Source organism: Tamandua tetradactyla, chromosome 7, assembly GCF_023851605.1.
Source record: "Tamandua tetradactyla isolate mTamTet1 chromosome 7, mTamTet1.pri, whole genome shotgun sequence".
Taxonomy (NCBI): domain Eukaryota; kingdom Metazoa; phylum Chordata; class Mammalia; order Pilosa; family Myrmecophagidae; genus Tamandua; species Tamandua tetradactyla.
In genome coordinates, this window is record NC_135333.1 from 77,587,243 (window position 1) to 77,606,331 (window position 19,089).

The following is a 19,089-nucleotide window of genomic DNA, read 5'->3' on the forward strand; positions in this document are numbered from 1 at the left end:
CTGCAAATAAGGAGGAACTGCCCCTCTGGAGTGTCCCTAGGCAAATAGACACAGTTATTTTTAGACAATGGCCACTGTGCAGTTGATACCTACTATGAGAAAAGCAAGAATCACCATAAATTGAGAAAAGGAGGGAAACTGTTTTTTCAACAACTGAAGAAATAAACATAAAACACATACTTTAAATTAATAGGTAATGTAGAAACCTAATGAGGACTGAACAAATATGATACTGAGTTGTTTTAAAGAGAAATACCAAAAAGAAAAGGACATATCTTGTAAACAGTAGAGGGAAATGCTTACACGGGCCACAAAAATTATATGCAGGTATAAATGAACTAGCGTAGTGCTTTTTGCAACTCTAGATGAGTTGTTTGACCTTCCTTTTACTTCATGAGGTCTGAATCAGATTTATGAAAAGGAATATTTAAAAAAAGAATCACAAACTAATTCTCAACACCTGTCACATTATCTCCTTGTGGCAGAAACAACCAGGAGCCTTGGGTTTCAGCCTGGTTCTGCTGTGAAGTACCTGCTAGATACCCAGTGAATTTACTTATCATTTTTGAACTCAAATGTTTTCAAGTAAAACAAGGAAATTGGACTAAATGATAGCCGAAGTCCCTTTGAGAATAAAATTCAAAAAGCCAGTACCAAATCTAAATCCAATACAAATATAAACTATTCCCTATGTTTCCAGCTCTTTTGAGAATGAGTTTTTAACCACTTCCATTTCACATTCGCCAGGGATCAGTAATAAACCAAATTGTGTATAGTACTGCCATCTGCTGCAATGAATGAGCATTCCACAAATACCTGGAAGATTTAACCATTGCTATTAAAAGACTTAAATCTCTTCGGTTAATTCTGAATTTGTTCCCACTCATTGGTCAATATAAATGGTTTTACTGTGTGGTATGTAAAGGTAATCCATGCACAGGATAAATGTTAAAATGGTATAAAGCAAACATAGAATAGGATAAGCCTCATTCCCACCTGAAGCCCTACATTCTGCTTCCTCTCTGCATCCATCCCAGTTATCAGTTTCGTGCGAATCCTTTCAGATACATGCCGTGCATATGAACATTTATTTGTGTAAATTTTTCTTTGCACAATAAAAGCATACCGTATTCATTGTTCTATACTTTGCTTTTTCACTACTGTTTACTTGGTGAAAGAGAAGTTGCTCCACATGTGTGCATTTATCCATCTCATTTTTTAATAGCTACATAGATTCCATTTGTGTGATTGTAGCCTAATTTGTTTACCCAGTCTCATCCAAACAAACATTTTGATTGTTTACAGGCTTTTTCATCTTTGTTTAAATGTCTGCAAACATATGCCATGTTGCACAGATTTATCTCGGGGATAAATCCTTAGTAGTAGAATGGATGAATTTTGAAGGATATTACCAAGAATTTGTAATTAACACTCTCACCAATGTATATTTTTCCTTACACCTTCAAATTTTCATATGTTTAAAAGTCACTTTTGTTTCTTTGTCTATGAATTATCTGCTAGTGTGCTTTGTCCATTTTCTAGTGTATACTGGCTCTTTGTATTGACAATCCCATGAATTGTCTCAAAGGAATTATCTTTTTGACTTTTTTCCCCATTTGGTTTCTTATTTTTTAATTTCCATTTAAATCATTTTTTAACATATTAACATTTCAAATTTGTATATAGTAAAATTTATCAATTTTTAGGACTTCTGCATATTTTATTTTACTTAGGAGGTCCCCATTTCAATCTTTTTATTGCTAAAAATAACATAGATACAAAAAAGCAATAAATTTCAAAGCACACTGCAATAGTCGTAGATCAGATTTAGTTGTAGAACAGATTTCAGAGTTTGGTATGGGTTACAATTCCATAATTTTAAGTTTTTGCTTCCAGCTGTCCCAAGATGCTGGAGACTAAAAGAAATATCAGTATTATGATTCAGGAATCATACCCATTTGTAAAATCGTATCTTCTCTGTTATAACTTCATTTTCTCTTTTGCTCTTTCTCCCAATCTTTAGGGATATTTGGGCTATGTCCATTCTATCTTTTTCATTCTGGAAAGGGCTGTCAATATGGGATAAGGGGAGGAAACTAGTTGATGTTCTAGAGAGGCCTCCCCACTCTGGGTTTCAGGACTTAATCTGGCCAAGGAGCCCAACTGGAGGTTTTGGGTTTCTGAAAAGTTGTCATAGTGCATGGAAACTTTGTAGGACCTCAGATAAAGTCCAAGGTGTTTTTTAGGGTTGGCAGGAATGGTTTTGATTAAGGTTTGGCAAACCATGGTAAATAGCAATATCTTGCTGAGCTTACATAAGAGTAGACTCTCAACTCTATTTGAACTCTCTCAGCCTCTGATACCTTATTTGTTACACTTCTGTTCACCCTTTGGTTAGGTAGGCATCATCAATCCCACAGTGCCAGGGCCAGGCTCAACACTGGGAGTCATGTCCCACGTTGCCAGGGAGACTTTCACTCCTGGATAGCATGGAGGGGGTAGGGTAATGATTTTACTTACAGACTTAGGCTTAGAGAGAGAGAGGCCAAATCTGAGCCACAAAAGAGGTCTTCTGGAAGGTGACTTTTAGGCATACTTGTGGGCAGGGTAAGCTTCTGCACTAATATAAGCTTCACAAGAGCTAAGCCTCAAGATCAAGGGCTTGGCCTATTGACTTGCGAGTTCCTAATGTTTGAGACAGTATCAGGGTTTTCCTCGGTGGTACAGCTTAATAGTTCCGTATTTTTTCTCCTGTCCCTTAGGTGACTTCACCAACACTTTAAAATTCTCTACCCAACATTCTCTGTGATGGATCCAGGCATTAAATTAAGCCAAACAGAATTACAAGCCCTCATTCTCATTCTGGGCTCCCTGTGTTTGGATTGTTTAAATGATTTATCCAGACAGGTTGAGTTGGCTTATGTGCTACAGAAAATTTAGGTTCTGGACAAAATAAACCTCTCTTCCTTCAGTCTCATAGAGTAAGCGAAGTTCTAAAATACAGACCATGTCTTCCTTACCCCTGTATGATGATTTACCTTAGTCCCAACCTGATTGGCTTCATTCTTATTTCTAATTGTCAATTTCTTTAACAATGGTTGTATGTGACAATACTGACCTTGGAACTGCAGTACTCCTACTCTGAGTCTTAGGTGTCACACAGGTACCCAAAGTTCCAGGGAAATACCAGGTTATACATGTATAGCACAGTCTCTCAACACCTAGATAAACAGTTACCACTCCATACTAAATGCAACCTCTATAAGAGCCTACAGTCTAGGCCTCAATTTTCTTATAAGTATTTTCTGAATGAAACCATACAATATTCGCTCTTTTTTCCTGACTTATTTTGCATCACATAATCTCCCACAGGTTCATTCACAACACTGCATGTTTCACAACTGCAGCAGCACAGTATTCGATCATATGTATACACCATAGTTCGTCATTCTATTCTCAGTCAGTGCATCCTTCAGCCACCTCATCTATTGGGCATCATGTATAATGTCCAAAGTCAATAGTCCATCAACACTCTCAAGTTTAGACAATTTTCATTGCTCCCAAGAGAAAGACAACCAATAAGCACATCCTCACCAAATGGGAAATCTAAATCTCCCTTTACTTCTTGTCCTCCCCGCTCCTCAATTATTTTTCCCTGTTATTTCTGTAGTACTGTTGATGTTTTCCTGTTAACATAGCCCACAGCAAGCAATAGTGGTTTTCCCCCTATACCCTGATATTATGAACTCTTGTACAAGATTCATACCTTTGAAGTAATTCATGCAAGGACTTACTTATATTTGTAGTATTAATCAGTGGGATACATGTCTCCATACAACCCCTTTCAATCATGTTTACCGCGAATATGGTAATATTAGTTACAGACACACTAATGAACTTCCTTTACTTCTATCCATTCCCTAACATTTAAGTTCACCTTCATTAGCTAACTGTTTACCCATCTCTAGCTCCCATGTATCTCTAGGTCCTCTATATTCTACAGTATAAGCCCCCGAATTTCCCTTTATTGTGGTCATAAAAGTGGTATCATACAGAATCTATCCCTTTGTGTCTGGCTTATTTCACTCAGCATTATGTCCTCAAAGTTCATCCATCTTGTCATGTACTTCAAGATGTCATTTCATCTTACTGCTGCATAATATTCCATTGTATATGTATAACACATTTTGTTTATCCACCCATCTGTTGATGGGCACTTGGATTGTTTCCATCTTTGGCAATTGCTGCTATGAACATCGTTGTGCAAATATCTGTTTGTATCACTGCTTGCAGCTCTTCTGTGTATATACCAAGTAGTGGCACTGCCAGATTGTAGGGCAACTCAATATTTATTCTTCTAAGAAGAAGCCAGACTGTCTTCCATAGTGGTTGTACCATTATACATTCCTACCAGCAGTGCAAAAGTGTCCCAATTTCTCCACATCCTCACCAACATTTATAGATTCCCTTTTCCCCATTTCAATCTAAACAAATAGTTTTTCATATTTTCTCCCAGTATTTTTTCTTTCATTTTTTATTTTAAATTTTGATGCATCTGAGAATTATTTTTGCAAAGAATATCTTTCCATAGGTGGTGGATAGCCATATATCCTAAAATGAATTTTTGCATAACCCATTTTCCACCACTTTAAAAAATAGCTATCACATATGACTCTATTTCTGTATTTTCTGTTATGTTGATCTGTCTATTGATGCCTAAATAATGACAACTTTAGAGCATATTTAATTCTAACAGAACCGGGGGTGCAAGGGTAGTTCAGTGGTAGAATTCTCACCTGCCATGCAGGAGACGGGAGTTCGATTCCTGGCCCATGCACTTCCACAAAAAAAAAAAACAAAAACAAAAAACAAATGAACAAAAATTCAACAAATGGTGCTGCAATAATGGGATACTCACATGGAAAAAGAATGAAACGTGACCCCTGCCACACTGCATACAAAAAAAAAACCTAACAGAACTAACATTGTATCATTATGCTTCTTTTTTACTATGTTTCCAGAATATTATTGTATGCTTATTTTCATTTGAAATTTAGAATCAGCTTGCCCAGCTCCTGCAACTCCTGTTCCCTGTCTTTCCATCCCTCCAAAATAATTGTTAGTATTTTTATTGGAAATATATTAAGTACATAATTAAGAAAGAACTGGCCCCTTTTAAATACCGAATTTTTGCAGTCCAATATCAGGAAATTATTCAAGGAGTATATAATTGAATATATCTACTTATTCAAGTATTCTTTTAAATACTTTAGTATTGTTTTAAGGTATTTGTCATATAAAACTTGTACATTTCTTGTCGATTAATTTTCATTATAAATACCACCATATTTCATAATTGTTATTTTTACATATTAAAAGTTGTTGACATTTATAGATTAACTGCATAACCAGCGAATTTAATAAATTTTAGATTATTTAAACTAATTTTTAATTAATTTTTGTGCCTTCCAGATACACTGTCATTTTTTTCTTTTGCTATACTGTCACATCATTTGAAGAGACATTGAATTGAAAATTAAAAAGATATCATTAATTTAGGACTTGATCTATTTTTCTTATAATACTGATAATATATTATCATAAGAAAGAGCCAGATTAATTTTTTTGAAAGATCTAATGTCTGTTTACAAATTTTGGACCAAATGAAGTCCTGACACTAGGAAGAATAAAATTTTCCATAAAATGGAGGAAATGGCATTTGCCAAGAGAAAAAAAATCACGTATCTGTTATTTTCCAATCCCCTCAACTTGAGATCATTTCCTTTATCTGAACAATGTCATTAGTGGAGGGTATGAAACACAGGCAAAGAAGGTAATAATTAGAATAGGAAAATGAAGTGCATAGTACATTCTGGATATGTTAGTTCAATAAACCTTCCAATTGTTATTTTTGGAAGCTTATTATTGATGAGACCTGTGATTGGCTCTGGAGCTAGGGATAAATCGAAACTCTCAGAATGCATTTCCTCTACTGTGAAGTAGAGGAAATAGCATGTGTGCAATAGGAGTGCTTATTGAAGGTCACATGGGATATGTAATGTAATATCTGGCTCATAGTAAATGCTCAATGATCGTATTATGATTGCAATTGTCATTGTAGTTGTTTTCATTAAGAATCTCTAGTCTCAAGGTGCTGACAGCCTTGCACAAGGACAGTTTGTTATGACAGCACATGGAGGGAGCCATCTGCTCCCTGATGGCATTGGTGGTTGTTGTTTTTGATGGTTGTGGGGTGAGGAAGCTGTGACTGAGGAATGATGCCAGGAAAAGTAATAATTTAGTCAAATCGGTCCACTGCTCCCATTCCTATCATCTCATAGGTGACAGCCTCTAAAGAATTTCCTTGTTCTTATCTCTACCCCCAATCCATCCTCCACATTACAGCCTAAACATGAATGCCATGAGAACACAGACCTTGCAGCATTATTCCTGGGTGTGCACCCGGTGTCTGGAATGGAGCGTGGCACATAGTAAGTAAGCACTCAATGGATAGTTGGTGATGAAATGAATAAATGATGAATTAATAGATTCTAGTCCTAGCATGTCTAGCTCTCACTCTGAAGGTAACTTCTAGTATCTGTCTTATGTTCATGAGAGCTCACTGTTTAGATGTGCCCAAATACTTTGTTGATCCAGACATTAAGCAATTGTAGGTTCAGATGAAACTTCCTAATATAAACTCCTTCCTGAAATCTAGAAACTTCATAAGAAGTTTAGTAGAATTCTAATGCTCCATGTTTTAAAGTCTCCCGTATGTTAAATAGATGTGTTTGTTTTCTAGTAAAGACTGCAAGAGTCTAGAGCATATTAGCTCCTGTTTTCCGCTCTGTTATGCAGTATACTTCCCAGCGGTGAAGGAAAGGTCACTGGGAATACTTTATTGTGAGCTTATTTCACAAGATTTCCGTTTTCCTTAATACTTCCGTTATTCAACAACTCTATTAACATATTTGAATATGCTTAGGACAATGTTGTAGTGGCCAATTTTGTCTCATACTTAAGTCTCATATGACTAATTGCTTTGACTTCCATTTGTAATTTTGTGGTTCTTCATATGAGCCCTTTGGAAGGGACAATCTCATTTTATAGATAAGGCCCAGAGAAAGTGAGTGCCCAAGAGATAACACACTCCTTACTTAAAGCTTCATGGATTTCTCCATGTTTTTTGTAGTAAACATGGGCAGAGCAACCCCTGCAAAATATATATAGGCATGTATATATGTAACTGTGTATATACATATATTACATATATACAGATATGGTACATGTGTACATATATAGTGTAAAAGTGTTTTGTGTGTATAGTATCTCAGATGAGGCAATAGAAAAATTTGTTGTATAAGGAAGGAGAAGCAATTAATATTTATTTAACACCATCTATAGGCTAGATGTTTTCTAATAATTCCATTTAATCCCCCAAATAACAATGGAATACATACATTATTAAAAATATTTAACCCTACAGGGGAATCAGACATTGAAGTTAAGATAGCAGAACTATGATTAAAATCTTGGTCTTTGAACAACAGTTGAAAATCTTTTTTCATTACCTGAACTATTTGCACAAGATTACAAAGGATTTAAAGTAGTTTGATACTAAAGTGTTAAATTGTCAGCTCCATGGAAATGCAAAAAAATGGTACTGTAAGGAGATATTCTGGGAATAAGATGTACATGGCCTCAGTTAAAGAATATTCAATCATATGATATCTGCTTGACGTTTAGAGATATTTATATAAATTGATTCATTTAATAATGTAATAGTTTTTATCATCACCTATTTTTAAGATTCTGCATTAGGCCCTGAAAAGGCTTCAAAAGCTAATTATTTTACTTATTCACCAAATTTCAGTTAAGAGCTGGAGACATAATGGTGAACCAAAACAGACACCCCCTGGCCCTCATGACATTGATAGTGTAGTTGGGGAGAAATATATTATATAAGAATGACATATAGAAATAGGAACTTTCAATTGTGATAAGGACTATAATTTTTTAATTGTATATAAAATCATAAGTGCATGTAATAGGAAATAACCAGGTAAGACTACCAGGACAGACATTCTTGAAGAAATGACAATGGAACTGAGATCTGAAGGAAAGCTAGTATTCTCTAGAGACAGGGTAATGAAGGTGTGGCGTGGATGCAAGTACACCAGGCACGGGGGACAGTGCAGACAGAGGCCCGATGCTGGACTGAGCCTTGCAAGTTCAAGGAGTTATATGAAGACCTTTGAAGCAGGAGTGCAGGGAAGCCGAGGGTAGATGCAGCTGGAGAAAAAGAGGGTGTCAGGCAATACAGGACCTCCTAGGTCATGCCAACAATTTGATCTTTATTTTTCCATTCTGAGGGAACTAAAGAGAAAGTCAAAATGTACATGTTTAGTCCAAAGAAAAGAGCTAGTGGTTAAGGGTGGGTTTGTACATGAGTACACCCTGGGTTCTTTCGCTCATGAGTCTTGAGATCCCCGGAAGAGAGGCCATGATCGGTAACCGTATCTCTGAAATCTGAGTGGAAGATTAAAGGATAAATGAACTCAAGCAGATTCAACAGCAAGGGTGGCTGAAGCTTCAGCAGCTTGGAGGCAACATCCCAGAGACACCAGAAATAGGCAACACAAGCAAAATCTTCATTTTGCAGACATTGCCCCCAAGACATTGCCCCCAAGCAAGAAGAAAGGAAAATGGCAAAGGGAATTGTGATGGTAAGTTTTATGTGTCAGTTTGGCTGGGTTATTGCCCAGTTATTCAATCAAACACTACTTAGGTGGTGTTGTGATGATATTTTCAACACAACTCCATATTCTTTGATGGTCTGGTGCCAAGGGTTAAAAGACCTTGAATTATTCATTTCCCAGACCATGCCCTGCCCTGCCCCCCCAACAGAAAAAAAAACAAACCTTGAATTAATCAGGACTCTCCAGAGAGACAGAACCAATAGGGCAGAGGCAATCTTTAAATATGAGATTTATAAGGGTGTCTCATGCAACTGTGGAAATGAAAGAGTCTAAAATTCACAGGGCAGGCTGTGAAGCTGGCAGCTCCAATGAAGGGTCTAGATGAACTCCATAGGAGAGGCTCACTGGATGAATAAGCAGTGAGAGCCTCTTTTCTTTCTCAATAGTCTACAACTGACTGGATTATCTCCTTGCGGGGAAATATGCCTTAGTTGATCACGGATGTAATCAGCCACAGATGCAATCAACTGACTGATGATTTAATACACCAGTTTTCTGGTTTATGAACCAGCCACAAAATATCCTTGCAGCAACGGTCAGGCCAGTGCCTGCCTGACCAGACAATTTGGCATCATCACTTGGCCAAGTTGCCCAGAACTGACCATCACAGACCTGAAGATCAGAACTGAAGTTTCAGTGAGGTAGAAAAAATCCTATCTGTTGACAACAGAGTCAGCTCCTGCTGGAGAATTTCCAACCTTCCCTTCATATACATATATACAGGTATGAAGGAGCTAAGAGTGTGAGGATTGGTTCATGAAGCACTTCACCAGGGATCTCAGAAAAAGCTGGAAGAGTGAAGGAAGTAGGCAGCAAACTGAACTTCCTGCAGTTGCAGTGGAGGTCTGAGCCCCAGAGAAATATGGCTTTGAGTTTGTTATTGTAAAAATATGTCAAAACCAGGCTGCTATGGCCTGTGGTAATGCAATATATAAGATGTTGGAGAGGTTTAATAAATGCCAGAGGTTAAGCCTGGTTTATGGGTGTTATTTATGGCCTTACTGAATTTTCCTTAAAATATTTCTCTTAGTCCCTTTTGCCGTGTAATTTCTACCAGGAAAAATTCAGGAAAAAGCAGGGAAGCAAAATCTTCATATAACTGTACTTAGACTGCCATCCTGTGGATGTTTAGCTTTTTAATGCAGTGCTGACAAAAATAAATGCATAAATAAGTTTACACATACCTTCATAGGAAATGTTGAAACTGGGAGACACTGTGGATCATTCACCCGTCCACTTATATTTTCGCACATTATTGTTTATCTTTTTGCTTACATCTTGGAATATTTGGGGGATGTTATTTTCCTATCATGCTATTTTCGTGTGTGTGTGTCATCTTATTTTTAATTATAGAAAAGCTCTTCATTGTTCTCTGCTGGCTCCTTTTTCTTGAATAACCTAGTTGTCTGTTTTCACCTGGGATAATTTTTCCTCTTTATCTTGATTCTTTAGCTTATGCTCCTGTTTTGTTCTGCTTTGTCTCCTCACATTTAGGAATAAAGGGCAAGGGTCTGATATAGGTGCTTTCCCTGTTGTGCTGGTTTCCAATACTGGTTTCCAGATAGGCTGGCTCACCGGGTGGAGATTCTGATGGGGAGTTCTGTTTACAAAGGTGGGGCTTGTGGAATGACAAGCTTAGCTTTAAAGTGAGAAGATTTGGAACTGGCTGTCAAGCAGAGTTTCCCCATAAATCAGAGTGAGGAAAATTTACTCTGGAGTGCCAACATCCCATTGGAAGCCTTAGCTCCCCAGATGGCTTGCAAATGTCAGTGGTGGGAAAGGACAGAGAGGGAAGATTTTAACTGGCAAACATTTTCTCTGTATATATTTTCAGTAAGTCCTTCTGTTTCCTGGACACAGATGAATCCTTCCCCTGAGCCTAGACCCTCTCTAGAATTCTAGTTGGCAGTTTGCAGCACCCCAGCTCAGCCCCCCTCACAAAATCTTCCAGTCTGTGACTTCCTTTGCTCTGATCCATCAATATACAACCATCTGCTTTCTGTCCTTGAGGAGCTTATTAAAATCTTTCGTCCATTGGTTATTCTTGTCCCCAGCCCCTGCTGTTTCCTCTATTTTTATTTATTTTTTCTTGTGCTCATGAACTATTTCAGTGTTGTTCTGGGACGTACAGGATATTAAAGCAAGTGGTCAGTCCAATGTCTTGAACAATTTTGATAAATTTTCTTTGATGTTAAAATGTTCTGGTTCATTAGTCGTAGTGTGGTTTACAATATAATGTTCTTTCTTCATTTTATTTTTTTTTGTTGTTGTTGTTGTTTGTTTGGCATGGGCAGGTACCGGGAATCGAACCCAGGTCTCCAGCATGGCAGGTGAGAACTCTACCTGCTGAGCCACAAGGTCCAATCAGGGGACCATGAAGGCCACAAGGACAGTATGGGACCACCTACAATGGTCTGTCAAATGAGACAAAGTATGTACAACCAGTTCTTAACTCAATAAACATCAATGGAGAAACTTCTGTGAGCAAGATATTGTGTCAGGCACCCGTGGGTAGGAGGGTAGATGTATGAAAGCAACATATGTCCCTTATCAGTTTATGTAAATAGACACAGCTGAAGACAACATGAAACTATATATGAAGATTGCCCCCATTTTGGTTTACTCAGTGTCTCACTTTTAAAATAAGGAAGTTAGACCAGGTGATAGAATCTCTAGGCCTCTCTCCAATGACTACAACTTATTATTCAAATAATTGTACTTAGAAGTGCTTAAATTTGTTGCGCTATTCTATTTTGGACCCTAGACTCTTTCAAATCGCTGGGAATGAATGACAAACGTATACAGAATTGAATTCAACAATGTTCACTATATTTTCAGCTATAATTATTAATGGATAGCAATATAATAATCTCACCACTATAATTGCTTTTATAACAATATAATGGTATTATAGCTCTTACTAATAAAAGTCTTATACTAAAAATATGGAAGGACTGTGGAATTGGACAGGACTGACCATACTACTCTTAGCAATTGTAAAAGACACAGGGGAGATGGGAAAAGGAGCGAGATAATGTCCAGAGGTTTAACAATATCCTCCACAGTGAAAACTAGGGTAGTTAGGAGGCCCAGTCTCTCTCATGCCAGAGAAATGGGAAAATAAATTTGTAAGTCTACTTTAGCATTTCTGTCAGGGTAAGTTAACTCTTTTTTAAATGCAATCATATTGAGATTTATTCACACACTATAAAATCCATCCAAAGTACACAATCAGTGTCTCACAGTATCATCATATAGTTCTGCCTTCTTCACCAGAATCAATTTTAGAACATTTTTGTTACTCCAAAAAAATAAATAAATAAAAAAGAACAGCCCAAACACCCCAAACCCCTTATCCTCCCCTATTATGTATATATGTATGTCTTTATTTTATTGCTCATTTGTCCATACATAAGGTTTTTGGAATCACATGGTCACACTATAAAAGCTATATAGTTGTACAGTCATCATCAAGCATCAAAGCTACTGGATGGCAGTTCAACAGTTTCAGGTCTTTCCTTCTAATTATTCTGATACTTTAGAAAATAAAAAGGAATATCTATATAATGCATAAGAGTAACCTCCAGAATGACCCCTTGACTCTATTTGAGATCTCTTAGCCAATGAAATTTTATTTTGTTTCATTTCTTGTTTCTGTTTTGGTCCAGAAGTCTTTCATAATCCGCTGATGCCAGGGCCAGGCTTGTCCCAGAAGTCCTGCCCCATGTTGTCAGGGGATTTACACCCCTGTGAGTCATGTCCCACATATGAGGGGCGGGCAGTGAGTTCACCTGCTGAGTTGGCTTAGAGAAGAGGCCACATCTGAGCAAAAAGATAGGTTCTCTGGAGGTGATCCTAAGGGATAATTATGAGTAAAATTAGCTTCTCCTTTGCAGAAATAAGCTTTATAAAGGCAAGACCCAAGATTGAGGGCCTGGCTTATTAAATTGGGAGTCTCTAATGCTTGAGAGAATCAAGAATACCCCAGGTATGGAAGTTTAATATTTCCACATTGTCCCCAGTCCATCAAGAGGACTTTGTAAATATTTTTGATTTTCTGCCCCCAAATCTAGGACGTATCAGAGGTTAAATCTTGGTGTGTTTCTAGGAGAGAAGTTGTCTGGAGACAGCAGAGAAAATTCTCAAAACATGCTTTACTCCTACAACCCTCCCTTTTTCAGATCCACAGTTCCCCAAAATATGCTTGCCTCGTCCCGACAATGTGCTTATCAAGGAGACTATTGTCCAGAATTGCACAACTTAGGCATTTTGTCTGTTGGTAGATCTATGTTCAGCTAGCTGCAAGGAAATATGTCCACAATAGTTTAAACCAATAGGAACTTTCTTTTTTTAACATAAAAGAAAACTGAAGGAATGCAGATTATGGTACCAATTCAGTGGTTCAAAGATGTCAGGGATGCTAGGTACTTTAAGATATTACAGCTCATGCCTCTGGCTCCTCCTGGCCTTTCCTTCATGCTTTCAAGATTGCTGCTGCAGCACCAGCCATCATAGCTATGTTTAAAGATAGGGTAAAGAAATAAGGGGGAAGAACTAACTTAGCCAGAAGCCATTCCACCTACCCTTGCTCCCAACTCGAGCTGACTTTGCCTTATGGTAATAGATATTTGCTGTTGATTAAGTGAATAAACCGATGTGGATAAATAATTTCTCTGATTATCTCTAAGAATATGTTGCAGGTTTGAAAGGATGTATGTATCCTAGGAAAGCCATGTTTTACTCCTAATCCCATTTTGTAAAGGCAGTTGTTTCTTCTGATCCCTATTCAGTACTGTATGTTGGAAACTTTAATTAGATTATCTCCATGGAGATGTGACTCACTCAAGAATGTGTGTTAAACTGGGTTTGGTGGAGACGTGTCTCTACCCATTCCAGGTGGGTCTTGATTACTTTACTGGAATCGTATAAAAGAGGAAACATTTTGGGGAAAGCTGGAGATTCAGAGAGAGCAGAGAAGAATGACGGGGCCACGAGAAAGCCACAACAGAGAACACTACAGAACCACGAAGCAGAGTCCACCAGCCAGTAACTTGTGGAGATGAAGAAGGAAAACGCCTCCCAGGAAGCTGGAGAGGAAGCTAGCAGATGACCCTGCATTTGTCCTGTGCCCTTCCAGCCAAGAGAGAAACCTTGATCATGTTCATCATGTGCCTTTCCACTTGAGAGAGAAACCCTGAACTTCACTGGCCTTCTTGAATCAAGGTATCTGTCCCTGGATGCCTTAGATTGGACATTTCTATAGACTTGCTTTAATTGGGACACTTCCACAGCTTAAAAACTGTTAACTTGCAGTGTATTAAATTCTCCTTTTGAAAAGCTGTTCCATTTCTGAAATATTGCATTCTGGCAGCTAGAAAACTAAAACAGTATGGCTCTTGAGTGGACAGTTTTATAACTACACATTTTTTTTTTAAAGATTCTATTCACTGTGTTTTGTTTTGTTGCAAGTTACATAAATCCAACTCACATTAGCTCAGCAAAAAAGTATATTTATAAATGAAAATAACTGGGAAACCAAATATTGATGTTGACCTTAGACCCAAGAAGATCCCAGAGTCTGGATAATCTTGAGTCTGCTAACATGTGCCCTTCCTTTCTCTTTATTTCCATGCAGCATCCTGGCTTCATTCTGCAGATGGGTTCCCTTTGTTTGACCAGAAAGGAGAACCACTGTGGCAGGACCACTCCAGGACTATAAAAATCTTGTGGAGATAGAAGTAGGGTATTCCTCCTGAAAGGATAGATTAGGTCAGCAGTTCCCAAACTGTTCTCCCCAGCACCTGCAGAATCAGCATCACCTGGACACTGAGTGGAAACTATATTCTCAGGTTCTACCCCAGACCTAGTGAATCAGAAACTCTGACAGCAGGAAGCAGCATTCTGTTTTAACAAGCCTTCCAGGTGATTCTGATGCACACTAAAATTTGAGACCCACTGAATTAAGGAAAGGAATTGAGTCCTGAAATAAATGGGCTTTGCCCCATGACCCTTCATGCACAGAAGTGGAGGAACGAGGAGATGGCCACGAGAGAGCCGTTTCTGGGATTGCTCTGGGTACAAGCTGCTCCCTTGAGAAGAATCTAATCAACCCATCTTGATTATGCCCTCCTTATTTTGAGGTGCCTTTGAAAGGAAAAGGATTTGGGGAAGGCTTAGTGATGAATGATATTTTGGTAAAAAACTGAAGGACATTGGGGCCCCAGTTCGATCAGGGAAAAGAATTCATGGTTAAAATCTCTGAGAAATTTGGGACCCCTGTAGCTTCTCAATTTTATTTTGCTTTGCTTTATCACCCTGCTCTTTTTCTTATATAATCCACAGTAAAATTCCTGGGTTTCTTTGTCAGGTTGGGGAGATTGCACGAAGAGGAAAAGGTTGGGGAGAACTGGACTCCTCTTTGAAGCCAGTGTTGAGGGAAAAAAATCTTAGCAGGAGGAAACAGAAACCACAGCTCAGAGGAGGACAGTGTGGTAGTTAGATTCAGTTGTCAACTTGGCCAGGTGAAGGCACCTAGTTTTGTTGCTATGGATATGAGCCAATGGTACGTGAACCTCATCTATTGCTCATTACATCTGCATCGGCTAGGAGGCGTGCCTGCTGCAATGAATGACGTTTGACTTAATTGGCTGGTGCTCAAATGAGAGAGCGCAAAGTAGCACAGCCCAAGCAGTTCAGCATATCTCATCTCAGCACTCGCAGCTCAGCCCAGGGCTTTGGAGATGCAGAAAGGAATCACCCTGGGGAAAGTTGTTGGAACCAAGAGGCCTGGAGAGAAGGCCAGCAGAGATTACCCTGAGCCTGCCCACATAAGAAAGTACCTCAGATGAAAGTTAGCTGCCTTTCCTCTGAAGAACTAATGAAATAAATCCCCTTTTATTAAAAGCCAATCTGTCTCTGGTGTGTTGCGTTCTGGCAGCTAGCAAACTAGAACAGAGGGGGAAAAAATGTCTAAATTCCTTGTGCTTCCAAGGAATAGAATGCCCCCCCACCCCCCTACCGCCTACCCCCACCCCGGGACTACAAGGGATTTCTGGAGACCTCAGTTTCCTTAGAAGAAGTAACAAGTCACTTTATAATGTTATTGCCTATCTTTTAGTTGTTTTATGTTCTTGCTTGGTCCTTTAGTCTGAAAAAAAGTTTCCCTCCTTCTAGGGCTCATAGAATTTTCCTTACTGGGGCCATAAAGAGAATGTTATCAGAAAGCCTCTTAGGACAGCCATGTGGGCAGCAGGTGCTTGGCAGTTCCTGGGCTAAAAAAAGGTAGCAAGAATAATAATATAATAATAGTCAACATTGATTGGTCTCTCATCATATGCTAGATCCTATTCTAGGCATGTCAGTTGTTTAACTCATTTAGTCTTCATAATTGCTATGAAGTAGCACATAATTACCTCATAATTACTACATTTGACAAATGAAATACTAAGGATTTAAGCTTGTCTAGCTCAAATAGTTTTTTTACATAAACCTATAAAATTCTATCTTCAGAACTTATATTCTTTATTATTACATAATGTATAAAGCTCCCTCTTGAAAGAATGTTAAATCTCATCAAAGTATGCAGATGTTTGCTGATATTTAATACTCCATTGCGTGGGAAACTCCATTGCATATAGTTTTATGTAGGAGCCCTTCTGTGTGAAGAAAAAATCAGGTCACCATTCTGTCCTTGGGTGACACTCTCCTTACAGTTAAGACATCAGAGTAGATATTAACTTCTTTTCAAGAACCATTTCCATCTGCTAATCCCAAATATATTTGAAAGAACTACTTGTGACTTATATTCTTCTTTACAATTCCACAAACTTTTTGCTGTAAACGTTAAATGCTAGTTCTGTCTGAACTTTTTTGGGGGAAAGGCTAACCCACATGAACCTCCAGAAGCTGAAGACATTGACTTCTTCACAACGCAACTGACATTGATGTGTCAGACCCTATTTTTTATATGTCATGGTCTTGACGGCTGCTCAGAATGTTCAATTATATTTTTAATTTCACTGCTGGATTATTAGCTGATGAGCTCAGTTGTTGTCATCCAAGCAGTATTAGGGTCTGGCAAGATCTGACATCAATTCTACAGGAATCAATTTACAAACTTTGTTTACTTCAAGATTTTAGTTGACACATAAATTTAGCAGCTACAGAATTACAGATAGCATTACCAAAAAGCTATTAGCTGCTCGCTTAGAGATAATGTTTGTAAATGGAATGTAATTACAGCCTGAAGGCACGTTGTTTCCATGGCTAAAAGCAATAAAGCTGAAGCCATAAAGAATTTGCTATGAGGTGTCCAGGGAGAGGGAAGTCTTTGTGGAATGGGAAAGAGAGTGGGGTGGGGCATGGAAATGGGTGGGGGAAAGAAGAAAGAAGTCAAGAGAGAGGTGAGTTTCTTCCAGACAGTGGGCATATTCCAGACTGTTCTAAGAGAGCAGAAACTAGGGCTTGGCAGTATCCCAAGTCTCCTGCCCTGAGGGAAGATTTTTTTTTTAAGCATTTTTTTTTCCCCCAACCTGATAGAAACTTTCTCATGGGAATGCTTTCCTCACAGATGTTTTCCCAAAAGTTGCTTTCTCTTATTTTCCCAGATAACTGGATTTTTAAGCATTTTTTAAATGAACACAACCCAAAATGTGAGATAACATGCAGACGTTGTCCTCGAAGTAGAAATCTTGGTCAGTAAATATTTATTGAACAGCTACTACATGAAAGGTACTTTGCTAGGTATTTTGAGACCTACCAAGATGACTAAGAAGTGATCCTTCACTTCAAGAAGATTAAGATTTAGAAGGGAAAGGAAGACATGTAACAGTACAACTATAACTAGTAGCTACCCTGAATCAGGCATTATACTCAGTGCTTTCGACCTTTTAAGTCATTTGATCTTCATGGCAGCCCTGCAGGAAGACATCTTGATAGCTCTCATTTATGAGGTGAGGAAGCTGATGTAGAGCATTATTATGTAATTTGTCCAATGTCACAGAGCTATAACTAAGTTGGAAACTGGGGTAGCGGGAGATGAAATATTTAACTTAAAGACACACAGTAAATCAGTGCCAGAGCTTGGGCCATAGTTCAATTGGAGCCTCCTCACTCCCTGTAAAGGGCTCCCTTTACTGAACTATGAAGTCTTTTTTTTTTTTTCTTAATAATGAAGGGGACTAGGAGAGATTTCAGCACTCCATCCAAGACTCCTACTTGCCTATTCTGAGAAAGTAATCAACTTTAAGTCAAGCTTTGTTTTTCTAACGAGCCTCAAAAGTATTCACAAAGGCTTTTATGAAGCCTTAAGCAAGGAACTATTTGTACAAATACCATTTTGAAAAAGTTTTCTGGCTAGAACTATTATAAACGTACATTTACTGTTGACTTTAGGAAGGCCTTCATACGAATATCAGTTTTTGAAGTTCGTTTATTTTAAAAATCACTCATTTATCTAAAATAGTTGTTTTGGTTTAACATATTGGAATCAAAGTTCATTAAAGCATATTTTATTAGGAGAATTGGTTTTATTTACATAAACTATGTAAAACATATCTCAAAAGAAATATTTAAGCAAATTTTAAAAATATCCTCTCAACATATTGATTTTGCTAAATGACTTTTAGGATTTTAAGATTTAGAAGAGGAAAGAAGATGTAGTACAGCAGGTCTATTTACAACTGACCTGGACTTTTGGCCAAAAGTGAAAAGGCAGTGGTCTTTCCTGCACTTTGATCTGCCCTCTTTATTTGTCATCTCACCATTTGAGGCTTCATACTCTCATACTTTTGCTGTTCCTTTAAACTTTGCTATTTTCTTTCATCCTCTCAGATTATCCGCCTTTGGGAGTGTTCAAGATAACTACATGATGGGTTAATAAGAGAAGACAGAAGGGAATGCTGTTCATCCGCACAAAGGGAGGTTTATTGTAAGAGGAGTTGTAAGGTTCCAACTGACTAGAATTACTTCTTTTGCCACTCTGTCGTGGTGTTAGCCTTCCTCTGATTGGAAATGTCCAGTGATCTCCTTGGGCCTGACTCTATCTGCATAAAGCCATGGTGGAAAAACCCACACCAAACAACAGAAGATGGAAGGTTATCATTCATTACGTTAATTTACCAACTTCACTAAATGTGTTCCCGAAGAGAAAGGACAATTAGGTATGTCTTAAAAGAAAATGTTTGCCAAAAAGAAGAAGAGAAGTCAACTTCAGCACAGTAGAAAGACTTAAATCTTCTGTGCCAAAGAGCTCAGGTCTCAGCCCTGCCATATACAGGTTTACTGACCCTGGGCTGCTGTCTTAGAAGCAGTTTCTCAGGCAATTAAATCT

At 38.1% G+C, this 19,089-nt stretch overlaps 1 long non-coding RNA gene across 2 annotated transcripts in view; it reads left to right on the top strand.

The window, feature by feature from the left end:
- The window catches only part of LOC143689808 (uncharacterized), a 44,374-nt gene that overhangs the window by 614 nt on the left and 24,671 nt on the right, over nt 1-19,089 (top strand). The window contains exons 2-3 of one of the 2 annotated variants that reach the window (XR_013178920.1): nt 6,406-6,491; nt 11,054-11,162. This is a non-coding gene — a long non-coding RNA (uncharacterized LOC143689808). Of the gene's footprint in view, nt 1-6,405; nt 6,492-11,053; nt 11,163-19,089 lie in introns of those variants that run through there. The other variant, XR_013178919.1, reaches the window with a different exon arrangement.